This window comes from Mugil cephalus, chromosome 7 (assembly GCF_022458985.1).
Source record: "Mugil cephalus isolate CIBA_MC_2020 chromosome 7, CIBA_Mcephalus_1.1, whole genome shotgun sequence".
In the NCBI taxonomy this organism is placed as follows: Eukaryota; Metazoa; Chordata; class Actinopteri; order Mugiliformes; family Mugilidae; genus Mugil; species Mugil cephalus.
Window position 1 is genome coordinate 5805540 of NC_061776.1, and position 16672 is coordinate 5822211.

At 40.4% G+C, this 16672-nt stretch overlaps 1 long non-coding RNA gene across 1 annotated transcript; it reads left to right on the forward strand.

Annotated features, from left to right (window-relative positions):
- Positions 1-1130: 1130 nt before the first annotated feature.
- On the forward strand, positions 1131-13188 carry LOC125011185. Its single transcript, XR_007113137.1, has 3 exons — positions 1131-1396; positions 10917-11026; positions 12563-13188. It is a non-coding gene; the product is annotated as an uncharacterized LOC125011185 (long non-coding RNA).
- The last annotated feature ends 3484 nt before the right edge of the window (positions 13189-16672 follow it).

Here is a 16672-nt window from a genome sequence, read left to right on the forward strand (position 1 = left end):
GTAATGAGTCATCCCTTGCCAGCGACTGTGTGCCAGGTTAAGCCACAAGAAGCCGAAGACCGGATGAGAATGAGACCTGGATGTTTGTTTAACGTCATTAATGCACCGTAACAACCAAAGTAGGAAAACATGAAGTGGCAACTTTAAAATTAAAGTGACAGTATCAATTGTTTTGTAGTTTTAACATCACAGTTGTCTTTTCTTTACTCTGTAGACTGTTTCTAGCATTCGATCAATGGAAACCATTATTAGCACCTTATTTAATTCACCCAAGCTGCAAAACATTGGGTTGAAAGTCTCGTCAAGCAGCAGCCAGCAAGTGGTTTTCTTCCAAAATGTTTGATTGTTGAGGACCTGACTTGTTTGTGTGCATGCAAACATTTATATGTTGTCCTTTGTGTTTGTCCAGCCCTAAACAGCTTTACAGACAGCTTGAGCTTCGGCCACGTATAAAGGGATTTGCTCGTCGCCCATCACTTTGTAGCTGACAGTTGGTTGCTAGTGGACATTCCTCTACCTGGGTTCACCAGGCACGTCGAGTCTGTCAGTACAGTGGATTTGGTGGTGGGAAAAAAAGTCTGGCGAACTCTGTATTTGAATCAGATGTTTTTTTTTTTTTCGACTTATCACTACAACTCACTGAATATTACAATGCCATTGTGTCTTGTCACTTCTCCTGTGTACAACCCTTTAACCATTAGCGACAGACCTGCTGTTACTGCCCTCAAACAAAAATCACAAACTGTGGTCGCATCAGGGAAAATAACAAGAAATAATGGAACTGGGTCTTTTGGGGTCTAAAACACCCACTAAATCTATCAAAAGGATAGATGAACAAAGAAAGGCCCAAAAACCAAAAACAAGGAGTCACTGATTTCGATGTCAGGAGAAAATACACCACACACTTCACAAAATAAAGATGCCACACCAACACACACATGCAACCAAGAGAGCAAACTGATGGTGTTTACCCTCCGGTGTCACTCACACAACTGAGCTGCTGGACCCAGTCTGCTTTTACAACCAAGGCAGGCTGATAGGCTGCAGCTGTGCAACGAGTGCAGGTGCACTCAATCAAGGTGGATCAGGCAGAGGTGGAGCTTCCAACCTACCTCTACCCATAACACCTGCACTGAAAAAAGTCAGTCTAAGAATATGTCGTTTTAACATAATGAAGCCTGTGGTAATAACAGTTAAAAACAAACTTTGTCTCTTGACATTAATATATTATGTTTTGAATTCATCTATATTTAGATGATTTAAATTTTTGTTATTAGTGGTTCAACAAATCTGCTCATGAAGACCAACACAACAAACAATTTGCTCGTTGTATTTACTCTGCTTCAACTGAGGCACAAAACAAGAAATTGGAAAAGATGGGAGGCTGGACTTTAAGGTAAGAATTAAGTTAATGTTAGTGAATTACTGCAGTCTTTCTGGTTTTATACTGTAGAAATGAACAAGTGAAATAACTAGAGACTCTTGATGTAATTTGGAATTAACGATATTAAGTGGCTTCAAAAGACTTATTATGTGGAACAATTGTTTGCAAGTTGTTTTAAAATAGTTGATTCAAATTTAATTTCAGGCTAATGTTTGCAAATGAGTGTAATTTAAAGTAAGCAGAGATCCGTTTGATTCCTCTATGCGACGTTAGCTTACGGAGCTAACACCGGTTAGCCCTTAGCCGTTAGCCAACATCCATGGGGAACACTCATAGATAAGTTTATATCTATATATGTATATATCTTTGAGTAACATACACCGGTTAAATGTTAGCTAACACCCATAGATATGTATATATCTTTGAGTAACATACACCGGTTAAATGTTAGCTAACATCGTTAGCAATAGATTTTAGCTGTAAATTAAGAACACGATGCTCCATCTACTGAACAAAGTAAGGCAGCTTTTTGTATCATTTTATCTCGTACAGTATTAATTATGTAAGTAATTTACTTTTGCAGTTGATGTCAACTTACTTTTACAAGTTTACTTTACTCACAAAACTGAGTTGAAAAACTTACTTTTCTGAGTAAAGTCAACCTGTAAAGTCAGCAAAGACAACTGTTTGTTTAACTACCTCCTTGATAAAACTATGGGATAAAATGATGCACACTCTGTGTATGGTATTGATGTTAGTGACCCTTCACATAATAAAACCCCTAGATGTTAAATATACTTTTAGTAGTAAGCAGCTGTTCTTATTGTGTCTATATACTTTGTTTTTAAAGATAATTATTGGTGGATTTCTGCATTCAGCATTGTATGGCTCTCTATTATAGACAATTGCTAAGTAGAATACACAACTATCACTGCAATAAAAGGTAACTGCTAAATGTGTATATTTATTTAAATAAATGCAGCATTGATGTTTTCCAAACCAGTGCACAAATGAGATGCAATCCGAGGCCCAGTAGAAGGGCTGCAAAATCTTCCAAACCTGTGAGTAAGATCCTCAGATAAACAAAAAACTCACCTGCATTAATCTGAGATTTACTGCCACACATGTGAGGTTAGAGTGTAAAGATACCTGCTTCCGATCTTTGGCCGTCTAGTGCACATCATTTGTTCACACAAGGACACATAAAATTACTGCTGGTCACTCTAATTTGATTGAAGCTGTAAATATAAAAGTGTGCCACCGTGAAGTTATGCTGCAACAGTGGGACGATTCTTTTCTCCTGCACCGAGCTCCTGTCCTCTTATTTGTTCTCTATTACTAAACATGCAATTATGTGCTACTGCTGTATTGCATGTCAACTGCTGTGTGTATCTCCCAAGGTTTCTTCCTGTTAAAAGGGAGTTGCTCTTTGCCACCTACATGTTTGCTCCGAGGGTTTCAGGCTGGATTCTGCAAAGCGCTTTGAGGTAATTTGTATTGTTGTTGACGCTATATAAATAAAACCGAATTCAACTGAGAACCTGGGTGCTGAAAAGAATGAATAATTTCCTGCTTGTAGTCCGAATTGTTACTGTTTCAAGTAATTGAAACTGGTGAAACGGCCCCTTTGTCTCCATCCCGACAGTGCAGACAGTGTCATCCCACTGGCTCCTTGCAGCTGAAAGTACAGTGCTGACAGTCATGCATTTACTGGTAATCAAATCACCCCATGTGAATAAATGAAGCGGGGGTAAGGTCAAAGGGGAATTCTTGCCACATAGCTGGGCCACACAGGCCGCATTGCAGAAGCCCAGACAAACCATATGTACAAAAGAGTGACATACTGTCTGTCACATGTCTTGATAGAGGCATTTATATGCGCAGACGGGCACACAAGCACACCGAGCAGTGAATATCCACACACTCATTTCTTGAGCTGCAGCAGCAGCTGCTCGAGGGATGGTGCCGGCATGAGCAGCGTCCACACAGTGCTCTCCACATTTCTCCCATTTCCCAATATTAGAGCCCGGGCTGGAAGTCCATCTGTTAATAATGCACTCAGCAAATGAGCAATGGCCACCGCTCGACATCCAATACGCAGGAAATGTGAACAGCTGCCGCGCGCTGAAGAGTTGCTTTCAGCACGCGGACGTGTTGGAGGGGCTCCTCCTTCCCCTCGGCCCGCTCTTGTAATATTAGGCCGTCTGTTGCCGTGGCCGGACGCGCTCTGAAGAACACATGCAGGAATCCAGGCACCGGGCGACATATGGAACATGTAAAAACAGCCATGTACAGATTAGATCAAGTTCTCTCCGTATCTTCACCACCGGGGCATCGAACAAATCCGTGTTTTTACGTTAAATCAACGAAAGCAAAGATGCAAAGAAAAGAGGACTTGAACAAGTTCTGTTCACCTTCAGTTTCATTTTTACCACTTGTGAATAAGGTCCTCAGATAAACTTGGTGGGGCTCCTCGTACCTCATCTGCATTAATCTGAGATTTTCTGCCAACCGGCCCGCCACATGTGAGGTTACAGTCTAAAGATGCCTAAATTATATCATCATCATCATCACCTAAGAGAGGCACGGTATCAATGGGGTGTTGAAAACTACTTAAAGTTGATAATTCAGTTTTGGTTAAATTAAGACCCTTAAAAAGTATTAAAAAGTCTTATCATGACTTTACGAGGTCTTATTTGATGGTATTTTTGAGGTAAATTTTGAGGAAACATTCGTCTCATAACTGGGACAAAGAAACACATAGCACCAGTGCTTTCCTCTCTTCATTGGCTCTTGGTTAGGTACAGGATTGACTTTTATTTGTTTTTAAATCTCTGAATGGGCCACAATACCTATCTGACCTTGTGAACATGCATCGTCAGTATAGAGCCTGTAGATCAGTTCCTCATTCCCTTCTTAAAACTAGAGGGGGTTGAGATTTTACCGTAGCCTTTGGCTGAGTCACCTGTTTTGATCTTTTATTTGTATTTATTCTACTGTTTTTACGGTCTCACTTTTATCGTTTTTATTGTTGTTGATTATTTTATCCTGTTAAGCACTTTGGTTGGTTGTGGCTTTTTAAATGTGCTATATAATTAAACAGTGACATTAATATTGGAAAAAATGTGAATTTATTCATAAGATGAACTGGTAACATAAAACCTGGACTCCTACGGGTGCGTTTGTAAATTGTCTCTTTGAGAGGACGAGAACTCACGCAGGCAGAAATTCAGAGGCACAAACAACGTTTTGAACGCACCCTATGTCGTGGTGCAACAAGCCCACTGTTAGCCACTGTGAGTCTCTGCGAGAGTAGCGTTGCGCCACCACAACTTAGTGTCAACGTCACACCGTTAGCCACTTCTGAAGCAACAACTATGAACTTGTCATGACTAAACCTGTCTGACTAGGGCTGTTGCTTTTAATTTTAATTATTAAAAATTTGTTGGTGCATTTCTGTTACCTTTAAGCACTAACAGTGCAATAAAAATGTGTATTTTTTTTAAAGCAGGTTAATTAGCTAATTAGTTGGCTGTTAATTGTGTTTATTTTGCTCTTCAACAAAGCAAAAGTATTTCTTATCCAATTATTCATTTGATTGATGGAATTATTGACAGCCCTACTGACAAGACTGTATATGCAGTAAACTAGTTTTCAGTTTATACACTAAACACGTGTTCAAACTTTGCCTTTGTTTTATTCTCCTCTATTGTATGTGGTCTATAGACTTTAAACTAAAACTTTTACTTTAAAGGTGTCACTTTCGAATTGATGGTCACGATTCAAAGTGTTGCTGAGGTATTAAAAGTATTGAAAAGGTCTTGAAAAAGTCATAACAAGCTATTGAATGTAACTTCAATCTTCCTGTATATAAACCAAGAGATGTCAAGTCATTCTGATAGCGCAGTAAATCTACACTAGATGAGATTTGGATGTAAAAATATCTCCTATTATTCAGCAATGCTCCAATTTTCCTCCTAATTAAACTTAATTTGAGTTTTTTTTTTTTTTTTTTTTTTAATCTGAATTAAATTTTTTTTGGTTAAATATAGCACTGCAGAAAATAGAGCTATTTCAAGCTAATTCCTGTAAACAAATTAACAGAACATTATAACGTAATGGCATGCATGTGACAGCAGCAGCAGCAGCAGACTGCATGAGAAGAGTTTGTTGCATGTTGATGTGCGTCTGTAAACTGTTTCCCTTCTTTCTGATTGACTGGCCAGGTCGGTAAACACCAGTGGGTTGTGTTATTTTTACCGACATTGCTTGACCGGATTTCCCGGGCCTCCTTGAGACACATTGAGGCACATACAAACACACACACACACACACACACACACTCCTCAGTGAAAGGGCAGCGTAAATTCTGCATCTGATGTCATAGTCACCATTACACATTCCAAAGCTGAAGTGGACACACAAGACAATTTCCTCTTCTGCTGTCAACTCAGTGAAAACCCACAGCTGGCTTTTTTTTTTTTTTTTTTCTGATGAATAACCCCACTTAGGCTTTTCCAGAGTGGAGTGTGTTCTAACTCAAGCTAAATACTCCTAAGTGTTTAGACCTTCACATGTAAAACTCTTCACCGGCCTCTCCTGTGTCACGCTCCTCCTGCAGCTGAGAGATGGATGCTTGTTTGGTTTGTGGTCACACATCAGCGAGATCTGTCATCACCGGGGACGATAAACTGATCCCTGCATCCTCCTCTCTGGAGCCCTGTGTGTGTGTGTGTGTGTGTGTGTGTGTGTGTGTGTGTGTGTGTGTCTGTGTGTGTGTGTGGGCATGCACAGGGTTTGCATCGTTGCACATTTCAGGTTCCATTGAGAATGTGTTGTGTACGTTTTTGCGAGCTCGTCCTGTCTCTCTGCGTGAAATGCAGTTATCTTCATGGCCACGTGTGTGTCGGGGGGATGGCTGCGAAACACATCCACACACACACACAGACCCCGAGTGTTACCTCCTACCGACCTGGCAGCGCCGTTAGCTGCCCTTCCGTGCAGCCGCTGAGCCAACAGGCCTGTAATGTTTGCGGTGAACCTCAGGAAGGAAACGATACCGGACTTGGACTTGATCGAGTCGGAGCTTACGAGACCCGACGAGGACAAGTGTTCCTGCTGTGTGTGTTTGTGCATCCAGCCATTTGCGGTTGAGTGTTTCTCGCTGGTGTGAATGCTGGTCTTGTTTTCGAGGTTTTCGCCCCGCGTGTTTGTGCATGTGCGTAAATAGAAGAAACACTTAGACGAATATTCAGCAGCACACACGAATACCTGCACTACAGCGACGGATATCTGTGTGTATACACCGGTGTTTGTGTGTTTGTATGTTATCCCCTAATTCCCCTGTTGATCTCCGTAACTTCCTGAATCAAAACAACCCACTGGATTCCTCGCGCCAACCGGCCGGCTGCGCTTAAGCGAACCCAAATAAAACGGTGGCTCTTTGCGGAGGAAGGGGAGATCAGCTGGTTTTAAGAGATGCAGAGGCCGCACACAGGAAGACGAACACAGGCAGGAAAAGGGAGTGCCCGACGTATATAAGGATGCATTCATTCACACTGCAGCCTATGAAAAGTGTAGCGCAAGGGGAGTTTTAAGAAAGTGGAGCTTTGGAGGGAGTGGAATTCTCCTCTGGGTGCAGTAATTAATGTTTCTGCACCGAGACTGATTCCATTATTATTGCACAGGATACGTGTGCGTGTGTTCAGCAGTTTACATTAACTGTGTATATCTACAATTACAGTGCATGCACTGCTCGACCTTAAATGATTCTCCAGTCTGAATACATAGACTGACTCTATAGTTCAGAGCAAAATTTGAGGACATGAGAGATTTAGGTGAAAAAGTATTTTATAGATATATTTGAAGACGCACCAGATCAAGATGTTCCTCAAGCAAGATGTTTGAGGAACATCTTAAGAGAGTTGTTGTAATTACTTTCCCTGCCAGAGGGGGGAGTTAACAGTTCCTCAGTGCAGCTTTAGCAGGTACCTATAATAAAATACATTTTTAATAAATGTCCCACAATACAACACCAGAAAATCTTCCGAAGTGGAAAAATTAAGAAGAACCCAAAGCTACAGTATTTACCTAGGAGAATTTGATGTACACTGATTTTCATAATAGTGAATCGCCAACTAAAGACAGGAAAAAAAAATCAAAAATAGTGCTGTAAACTTCTCAGTCTCTCACTAAAATGATCTGATTCATAAAGTTGAAATAAATGGGCCCGAACTGACTGAAATTTCACTGGGTTTCACAGGGGTCGAATATTCCTTTTCCCAAACCGATCCAAAGTCATGTAAAAGATTAATCTGAACGAAGTCAGACTCCGTTCAGTCTGAGCATGCTCTGTCTTAACGTAAATGCGCAGTGACGTTTGAGTGACGTTTCCCAAACTGTAGAGCTTGTTTTTAATAACAACTAATAGAATAGAATAGAAATATATATAACTGTTTAAAAAAGTCCATCAAAAATTCATTGAACTCGGGATAGAACGAAGCCTGGAACAAATTCAGAACCACTGGAAATCCTTGAAGAATGGCTACTATAAGGCTAAACAACACAATAGCAAAAGTGGACATGAGCCCACATCGATTTCATCGATCTGTCACACGTCTGTAGAAAAGCCGTTCTAAATGAAAGTAATGGTACATGTAAAAATGAAATCGGAATAGATGACCTCGCATGTAAACAGTCGACCTGAAACCTCCAATCAGAATGAGAAAAAAAGTCTCCATGTAAACCCAGCTATCGTTTTTGTACACGCAGTTCCTGATTCTGACCACCTCTGCTCAGAAACACATTACTGTGGTTTTTGAACCTACACAGACTTCTAAAACTGACACAGGTTTTGGCCCACAACCCTCATTTACTGTGGCAGTGGATCAAACTAATCGTTGCATAACTCAACAAAAGGCCCAGAGCTGAGGCCAGCTCGTCTCCTTTCCCAGTGCACCATCTGAAAGAGTTTTCAAGAGGAACAAAAGAACACAAAGCACAATAGAAAATACAGATATGGAGCCCCAACAGTAGCCGGCTCGTCTTCCTCTGTGTTTACATGCCGGCTTCCTGTGTCCCAGTTAATCAGTGGGATCTGGGTGTCTGCCTGGCGCAACGCTGGAAAGAAGGAATAGACTAAACTCCTGCAGGAGCGAGCCTTTGTGTTATTCATAATCACAGTCGTGCAATAACAAACTACCAGGCTAAATTATACAAAGGGCCAGACCAGCTGCTCATTATCTGGCAGCGAGAAGCGACGCTACGGCATTCAGGAAAAATGCATTTTCGTCCATCGTTCCCATTTCTCGAATGATTCCTGAACTTGGGACAGGTGACCTCGGTTTATTCTAACACCAGCACCTCCGAATGCCAAATATTTAGAGATAATCACTTCCATCTTGGCGACTGCTGCCCATCTTAATTTACCTTTCAGCAGAGTCAAATTGTTTCCTCCTTTGCTGATTTATCAAGGAGATTGGAAAAAAAATAATGGCGCTCGCTGATCTCGGCTTGGGGAAGAGCTGAGATCAGTCTTGCAGATTCCACGGCTGATTATTTAGCGGGGAGGAGGTCAGGGCGTGCGTCTGCTTGCCCCGTGTGGCATTTTTCTGTTTGCATTTGTCTCTTTGTGTACGAATGTGCTCATCTCGATAAGAATCTCCCATCATTCCTCACTTTGTTTGTTTGAGACGAAGGCTTCCTCTTCTCACGGGGGGCATTGGGTTCTTTTCTATATAAAGATGCGGCACCTAACGGGGGGCAGATCTGCAAGCAGTTTATTTTGTGCTGAATTATTGACACAGTTGCCAAAACAACGGTCGATAACCACCCTTAAGTCATGACGGCATGTCGTAAACACAGAGAGCAAAAAGAACTTTAAGGATGTTTTTCAGCACTTTAAATAAATAGTTTCAGTCTTTACTTTTAATACACATGTTTGTACAGGTCTTTTCTTTCCCAGAAACCAAATAGCAGTGAAATGTTTGTTTAAAATTGTCAGGACAAATTTAGCATTTAGTGAACATTGGAGGAAATCTAAGTTCTGCAGGCACCGGACTGCACAGAAAATGTCATTCACTGTCTTATATAACAAACTAAAATGACACTTAAACATGCATCATTATATTAACCACCTGAAATCACAGAAACCATCCTCAGAAAATAAATCTTTTTTAGTGTCTTAGTTTGACTCGAGTCCCATCAGCCAACGTGGAGGATGTGGAGCTTATGTCCTATACTGCAGCCTCCAGCCACCAGGGGGAGCTCTACTTTCTTTGGCTCCACTTTTGAAGAGCAGTTGCCCATCTTTATGCAGTCTGTGGTGCTCATTTGCTTTTCATGAAAGAAGTTTAAATTATGAAACAGAATTCAGAAATACGAAGAACAAGAAGAACTTTAAGGGTGTTTTCAGCACTTAAAATTAATAGTTTCAGTCTTTATTTTCAGGTCTTTTCTTTCCCAGAAACCAAATAGCAGTGAAATGTTTGTTTAAAGTTGTCAGGATATATTAGCATTTAGTGAACATTGGAGGAAATCGAAGTTGTGCACAGAAAATGTAATTTAATGTCATATATAACTAACTAAAACGGCACTTGAACATGCATCATTATATTAACTACCTGAAATAACAGAAACCATCTTTGGAAAAAAATATTTGATATGTATTTTAGTGTCTTACTTCGACCCAAGTCCCATCGGCTAACATGGAGGGGGTGGAGCTTATGTCCTACACTGCAGCCTCCAGCCAGCAGGGGGAGCTGTACTTGCTTTGGCTCCACTTATGAGGAGCAGTTGTTCATCTTCATGGACGTAGGTCTTTCCTTTCCCAGAAACCAAATAGCAGCGATATGTTTGTTTAAAACTGCCGGGACAAATTTAGCATTTAGTGAACATTGGAGGAAGTTCTGCAGGCACCGGACTGCACAGAAAGTGTCATTTAATATCATTGTATTCATTGAAATGATTTACTTTTTGTATTTTATTACACTCAAAATCCAGAGATGGTTCCCAGAACATTGTGTTTACAAAGAATGTTCATTTCTGTATGTTTTTATTAGTCAGGGTCGATTCATAATTTATTTACAGGATAATTATTCCAAGCTCTTTTTGTTGAAAGCAAAAGGCTCAGCCAACTTTATAGTTTGAGCTACTTTTATACGGTTAAATGCAAACACATTTTTAACCTTTACTTCCCACTTACCAGACTCTTGCATATATTGTTGTCTCTAGCAGATGATGCCGTCTGCACATGGTTCAGCACGGCGTTTTAAATGCTCTGCTTGGTGGTGTGCTCCCTTTGACCTTTTTCACTGCTCTCCATTATGCACATATCCACACAGAGACAAACACTTGAGATTCTTTAACCCAACATGTTTCTGACCTGGCGGTGACATCCATTAGAGGAACTCTCAGAGCTTAAAAAAAAAAAAAAACTTGGTTGATCCTCCTGACATCCATTTTACTTTCAGCTCTGGTATGTGGCTCTCCACTCCTGGGCTGTTAAAGGTTTTTAAGTGTGTGTGTGTTTCAGGTGCTGCTGGTATTTGGTGGGGATTTCTGGTCTTTAGCTGCCCTCTCGTCCCGCTCCTAGGCTTCTTTGTGCAGCGGAGAGGGAAGTGGGCTGCGGAGGGGAAACTTGCGGTGAGAGTCGACTCTAGAATCAACTAAATCAACCAAGGATAAACGTTGACAAATTTCCTTCCTGCTGCTAAGTAATGTAAGAGGCCTGTTGCGTGTTTTTCTTGCTGATAGAGTGCTATGAGTGGCCAGTCAGCTCCTGCAGACCAAACACAGCTCCTCTGCATTAGCACTGATTAGTAAAATCTTGCATCTTGTTGACCACTCAGCAGAAATGAATGTAGAGGACGACTGACAGTTTGCTTCATTAACGTACACATACGCTAACAAACCAACCAACCATCTGGCAAAGATAATATTTTTCTGCCATTAGCCCTGATGAAATGATGAAATGAGCATAATGTTAGTGTTAAGCTAACATCTTAATGAACGTTCACACACACTTTAAATCCAAACCTTCAAATATACACTGATCAGCCACAACATTAAAACCACTGACAACGTGTTGACCTGGCCTCAAAATCCACTAGATCCCAAACTGATAAAGTATCTGTGGGTCCATCCACAGAGAGAGGCCCCTTCGCTCAAAGGCCCCCCCCCCATTAAAGACATTCAGGACACACTCAGAAGGTCCATGTCCATTCTCTGATGAATCACAACTGATTTGGAGGCACAAGGGAGACCTATGCACTATCCACGTTTACATGGAGGCTTTTTTCTCATTCCGATTCAAGGTCTCAGCTCGACCGTTTCCATGTGAGGTGACGTATTCTGATCTATGTTTACATGTACCTCTCCTTTTAATCTGAAGACAGATCGATGAAAACATCATGTGACTGATCAAAGATGGAGGTCTCTCGTCTAATCAACATAGTAGTTACTAACGTGGAGCTGCAGACCAGTTGAGGAAACGTCACTCAAGTGTCACTGCGCATTTACATCAAGACAGAGCATGCTCAAACAGAATGGAGCCTGACACTTGATCGGTTTGGGAAAAGAAATATTCTACCCTGTGAATGAAATTTCATTCGGTTCGGGCCCGTTTAATTCCGATTTAGGTGTTTATAGAGCATTTTCATTCGGTTTGGGCATTGTAATCGGAATATTTGGCTCCATGGAAACCCAGCTACTATTAGTCAGTACTTGTTAGTCATAATGTTATGGCTCATTGGTGTAAAGAGGTGTGTTGTTTTTCGACTGGTATCAAACCCTGTCAGCGTTGCATTCATTTTTGAAATGTTTGTGTCCAAATATACTGCATCCAGTGCATCCTTACTGGAGATTGATCTGTAGCTGCCCTTTGTTGATCTGTGTTTTGTTAATATATGAGTAATTTCTGTGTCCAAAAACAACACTAGTTTATTACATTTAATTTTTTTTGAGCGATCCGATTCAAATATGTAGCTACCGTGGGACCTCATTTCAGAAAGCTGTGCACGGCAGTCGATGGCAAGGGAAAATCTTTTGGATGGCGTTTGAATTATGTCATGAATAACATTTGTTTGTTATGGCACACAGGTTCATGTGTATATACACTGTACACTGAAGTTTCTGTGTTGCTGTATTCATGGGGTGCTGTGTGTCCTGTTTATCTTCCAGCGCAACCTGTTGCGAGCGGCTCACTAATTGCCATGGGACGCTGCCAAGTGCTCCAGTGACAGATGTTTCAGCTGGATGGCTGCTAATGAAGATCGGCTGGAAAACATCCACTGGACTATCCTCTGGAGGGCTCCCATGATTCATTATGCCTGCGTTCACGCCGGGGGCCACTGGATCCACGTTATCAGGCCGCACAGATCCTTGTAAGTGTGGAGGCTTAGCCATGCGATGAGCTGAAGGCTCCTTATTTAGATGATTAGTGTGTTATTGAAACATTTTGTATTCAGTGGAAGCAGCATTGTCTTTTAATTAGCCGGTCATCGTCATTATTTGTTTTCCACTTAATTCCCTTTGGCACTTGAGCAGATAATGACATTCATCCATAGAAGGAGGAAATAAAATCCAGAAAATATTATTAAAAGTTGTCCTCCATTGTGTTTAATTTTCTTTTTTAAATAATTTATTATGTCGGTCGTATTGAAAATTGTAGTGAAACACTTGAAGTAGATTTTTTTTACTGTGACTGTAAGAAGACGCTATGAACAGCTACTGACAAAATATTGATCTGTTGTTTCAGGGAGAAGCTAATTTGATTTAAAATATTTATATATGCACACACATTTCATAGCTGGTCAACACCCCAACCCCCCAAAAAAGATGTTGATATATTCTGAAAATTTGCAATAATGATTCTGTTTGTTTCTGTTTGTACACTCAAGTAAAAGTTTCTTTTCCAGAAAATGAAAATAAACAAAATACAAAAATAGTAAATAATAAAAAAACAGTGAAATTAGTTTAAATTACTCTTTTGATTAATTGATGGTTTGTGGAGCAGTGGCTTTTATTTTACACTCACTTGCCCATAAAGTTGTAATAATTCTGATTTCACACACACACCTTCTTCTTTCTATACAAAGTACTCTGTCTCAATCATTTCATGACAGAAGTGAAAAATATTTATTCCAACATCCAACTACGTACAGAATTAGCGTAAGTTGAATAAGGCAATGCAACAAATCATGCGTAGAGAGCTGCAGTTTGTGTATCTGTAACATAACCTGTATATAAATATGCACAATGTGTCTCCACATCCTTGTATTGGCCAAACTCTACTTTTTAACAAGCCAGGGTTCGCTTTACGGAGCGGTTGGCATGGCAACTGATGTCACCTGTTTCTATAGCGTCAAATAACGAACTAAGGCGAAACTTATCCAAAAAATGGACACTTGAGCAAGTGTCAACATTAAATTAACGACCTAAAATGACAGAATCCATCCTTTAAAAAAAGAATATATATATTTTGACATGGATTTTAGTGTTTTGGTTCGACCCTGGCCCCGCCCACTGACATGGAAGAGGTGGAGGCTCCTTCAAGGCCTACGTCACTGTGACATCATGACGTTAGCTGGAGGCAAAACAGAGGGAACCTTGAGGCGAACTGTCACTTTCAACCATGAAAACGTCCTCTTGTTATATTTTTTTGCTGCCAAAATTGTAAAAATCAAAAACACTAACTTGAAGTTTTATCACATAACAGCAACTGCCAATCGTAGACTGCCTTGGTTTAGGTTTGGCGATTAAAAGAAAGGATTGGAGTGAGACAATCACCAACAACGCACAACCTTCATATCAGATAAAATGAATATGCAATGAATCGGTTTCAGTCTGGTTAACATTATGAGTTAAACTAAATTGTGACTGAAATTATGTTAAGTTAACCATTAATGGGGGATTCTTGTTACATATTAATGCTAATGCTAACTGCTAGCTAACGCAATGTTTACAAGCTACAGTGTTGGTGATATTTTGCCTCCAGCTAAAACCCGCCCCTCAAAAAACATCACACTGTTTACAAACTGAAGAGGGAGCTCTACTAGCTTTGGCTTCACTTTTGAAGAGCTGTCGTCGTCTTTATACAGCGTCCTATGTGCTTTTCACGAAAGAAGTTTAAATTACAAAACAGAATTGAACAAATCTTAGAAGTTAGTTCACTTCTTCTTGAAGTGTAATTGTGTTGTTACAGTATTTGGCATTGTAGTTATTTTGGCTCCTCAAATCTAGCCTCTTCCTCAAGGATCTGACAAATGAACTGAAATATTCAGCCTCCCTCTGAAACACATCTTAGTCACAATCCCCTCACTGAGAGCAACTCTTACCGAACCACATTTAAGACGCATACATTCATTGCCTATTCTTACGTGTCCCCCGTTTCAAAACCAGCTCATTAGTCCTCATTACTATCAGCCGTGGCTAGCGAGGTGACGAAGCACACGTACAGACGGCACTCAAACCGGACAGCTTCAATAACTGTCAGAGCCCCACGAGTGGAGCATGTATGCTAATCACCCCAGAGAATACAGCCAATTGATTCTAATTGGTTTGCTTCCAATGGCAGAGAGGCGGCCAAGGGGTTACTCTCAAGGTTCGGCTGAATGGAAGCAGGTTTAATCCAGCACACAATGAGGCATATGGGACTGTGTCTTTTTGCAAATCTGGGGACAGAATAAGGACTAAAGCCTGAGGTTCTGGTCTCTAAAGGGGCTTACGCTGAATGACGGGGAGTGGACTGGGAGCCTGGGCATATAATTGACGCACTACCTTGCTGCTGCCTGGTTGTAAAACATGAATGAATTAATTATAGGATGGCTAAAAAAAACTGTGAAGACAGATGTGGATACATGGAGACGGAAAAGTAGTTAGAACTGATTTGGGGTTGAAATTTAGGCTTTAAAAGTCTCTTGAAACAGTTGCCAATCTGAATATATGTAGGCCATATGTCTAAAGGATTAGACTACAAAAAGGGAGCTGGGGTCTTTATAATAAAAAACCAAAGGACTTTAAAGCATGTGTGCACTCACACCAATCCAATAATTCCTTATATGTAATTTAATAAAAATATATAATTCCAATTGTCAAATAAGATCAGACCAGTGTATGCAAAATACAAATTTTTATTGCTTTTTTTGAACAATAGATTTAAAAATAATAAATAAATCACCCTAAGTTGTCCACATCATCCACCACATAGGCAGTCTGTCTAGTATGGACTTTTCTTTATCCATACATTTAACCACCAAAAACAATCTATACTTGCATCACCGTTACTACTAAGATCATAAAAGCAAAATATTAATGGGATAATTGCAAAAAACAATTACCAATCCAAATAAATCTTCTGTATGTTCCACTTTTTTGTGCAGTCAAGCTTAAAACTGAGAAACAGACTGTTTGGTTTCGCTTAAATCCTGAGACCCGATTGATCTCTGTAACCACCTAGACTATATTTTATCATATAATCAGGTGAGTTTTTATGTATCTTACAGCTTTATAATCTGCAGAGCAAACAGTGCCCTTCATATTTAGTTCCTAGATTTGTAATTATACCCTAAAGGCTCAGTTCCTGCATTTATGAGAAAGTACCAAGACAGTGACCTCACTGAAAAATAAACCTACAGTGCTTTCTGGGCCCTTATTCCCCCCCAAATATGCTTTTGCCAGAGCAAGTACAAACTAAAAGTCTTCAATGTTTCTGGCACCCTCATTCCGTTTGTGTGCCATTGCATAGTCCAGAAACTATAAACGGTATAAAGATGGATGGCACAGTTCCTCAAAAGTGAAGCCAAAGCAAGTACAGCTCCCCCTGGTGGCTGGCTGTAGTTGTAAGCTCTACCTCCTACATGTTGGTGGATGGGGCTTGGACCAAACTGGCCTCTGTCATTTTAGGTAGTTAAACATGTTGGATGAGCTTTACTCCGCCCACACTCGGATACTCTAAATATGGACATGGAGGTTGTGTCGTGAAACCTTAATATAAAATAAGCAAATTAATAAATTAGTCCATTCAGTTGTCATGAATAGGGAAATAATCATGTTTTGTATCAGGCTGTGAACATGTTTAATAGTGCCTTCTTTTTAAAATGGAGGTCTATGGGGATTTCTTTACTTTTGGAGCCTCAAGTGGCCATTCGATGAACTGCATTCTTTTGCATTTCCTCATGGGTTCATTGCTCAGACCCAGTGGTTTCCGCTTGGTCGTGATGCCTTGTCCATATTGATATACAGTCAATACCAGAAACCTAAAATCCACTGGCTCATATCGTACAACACAAG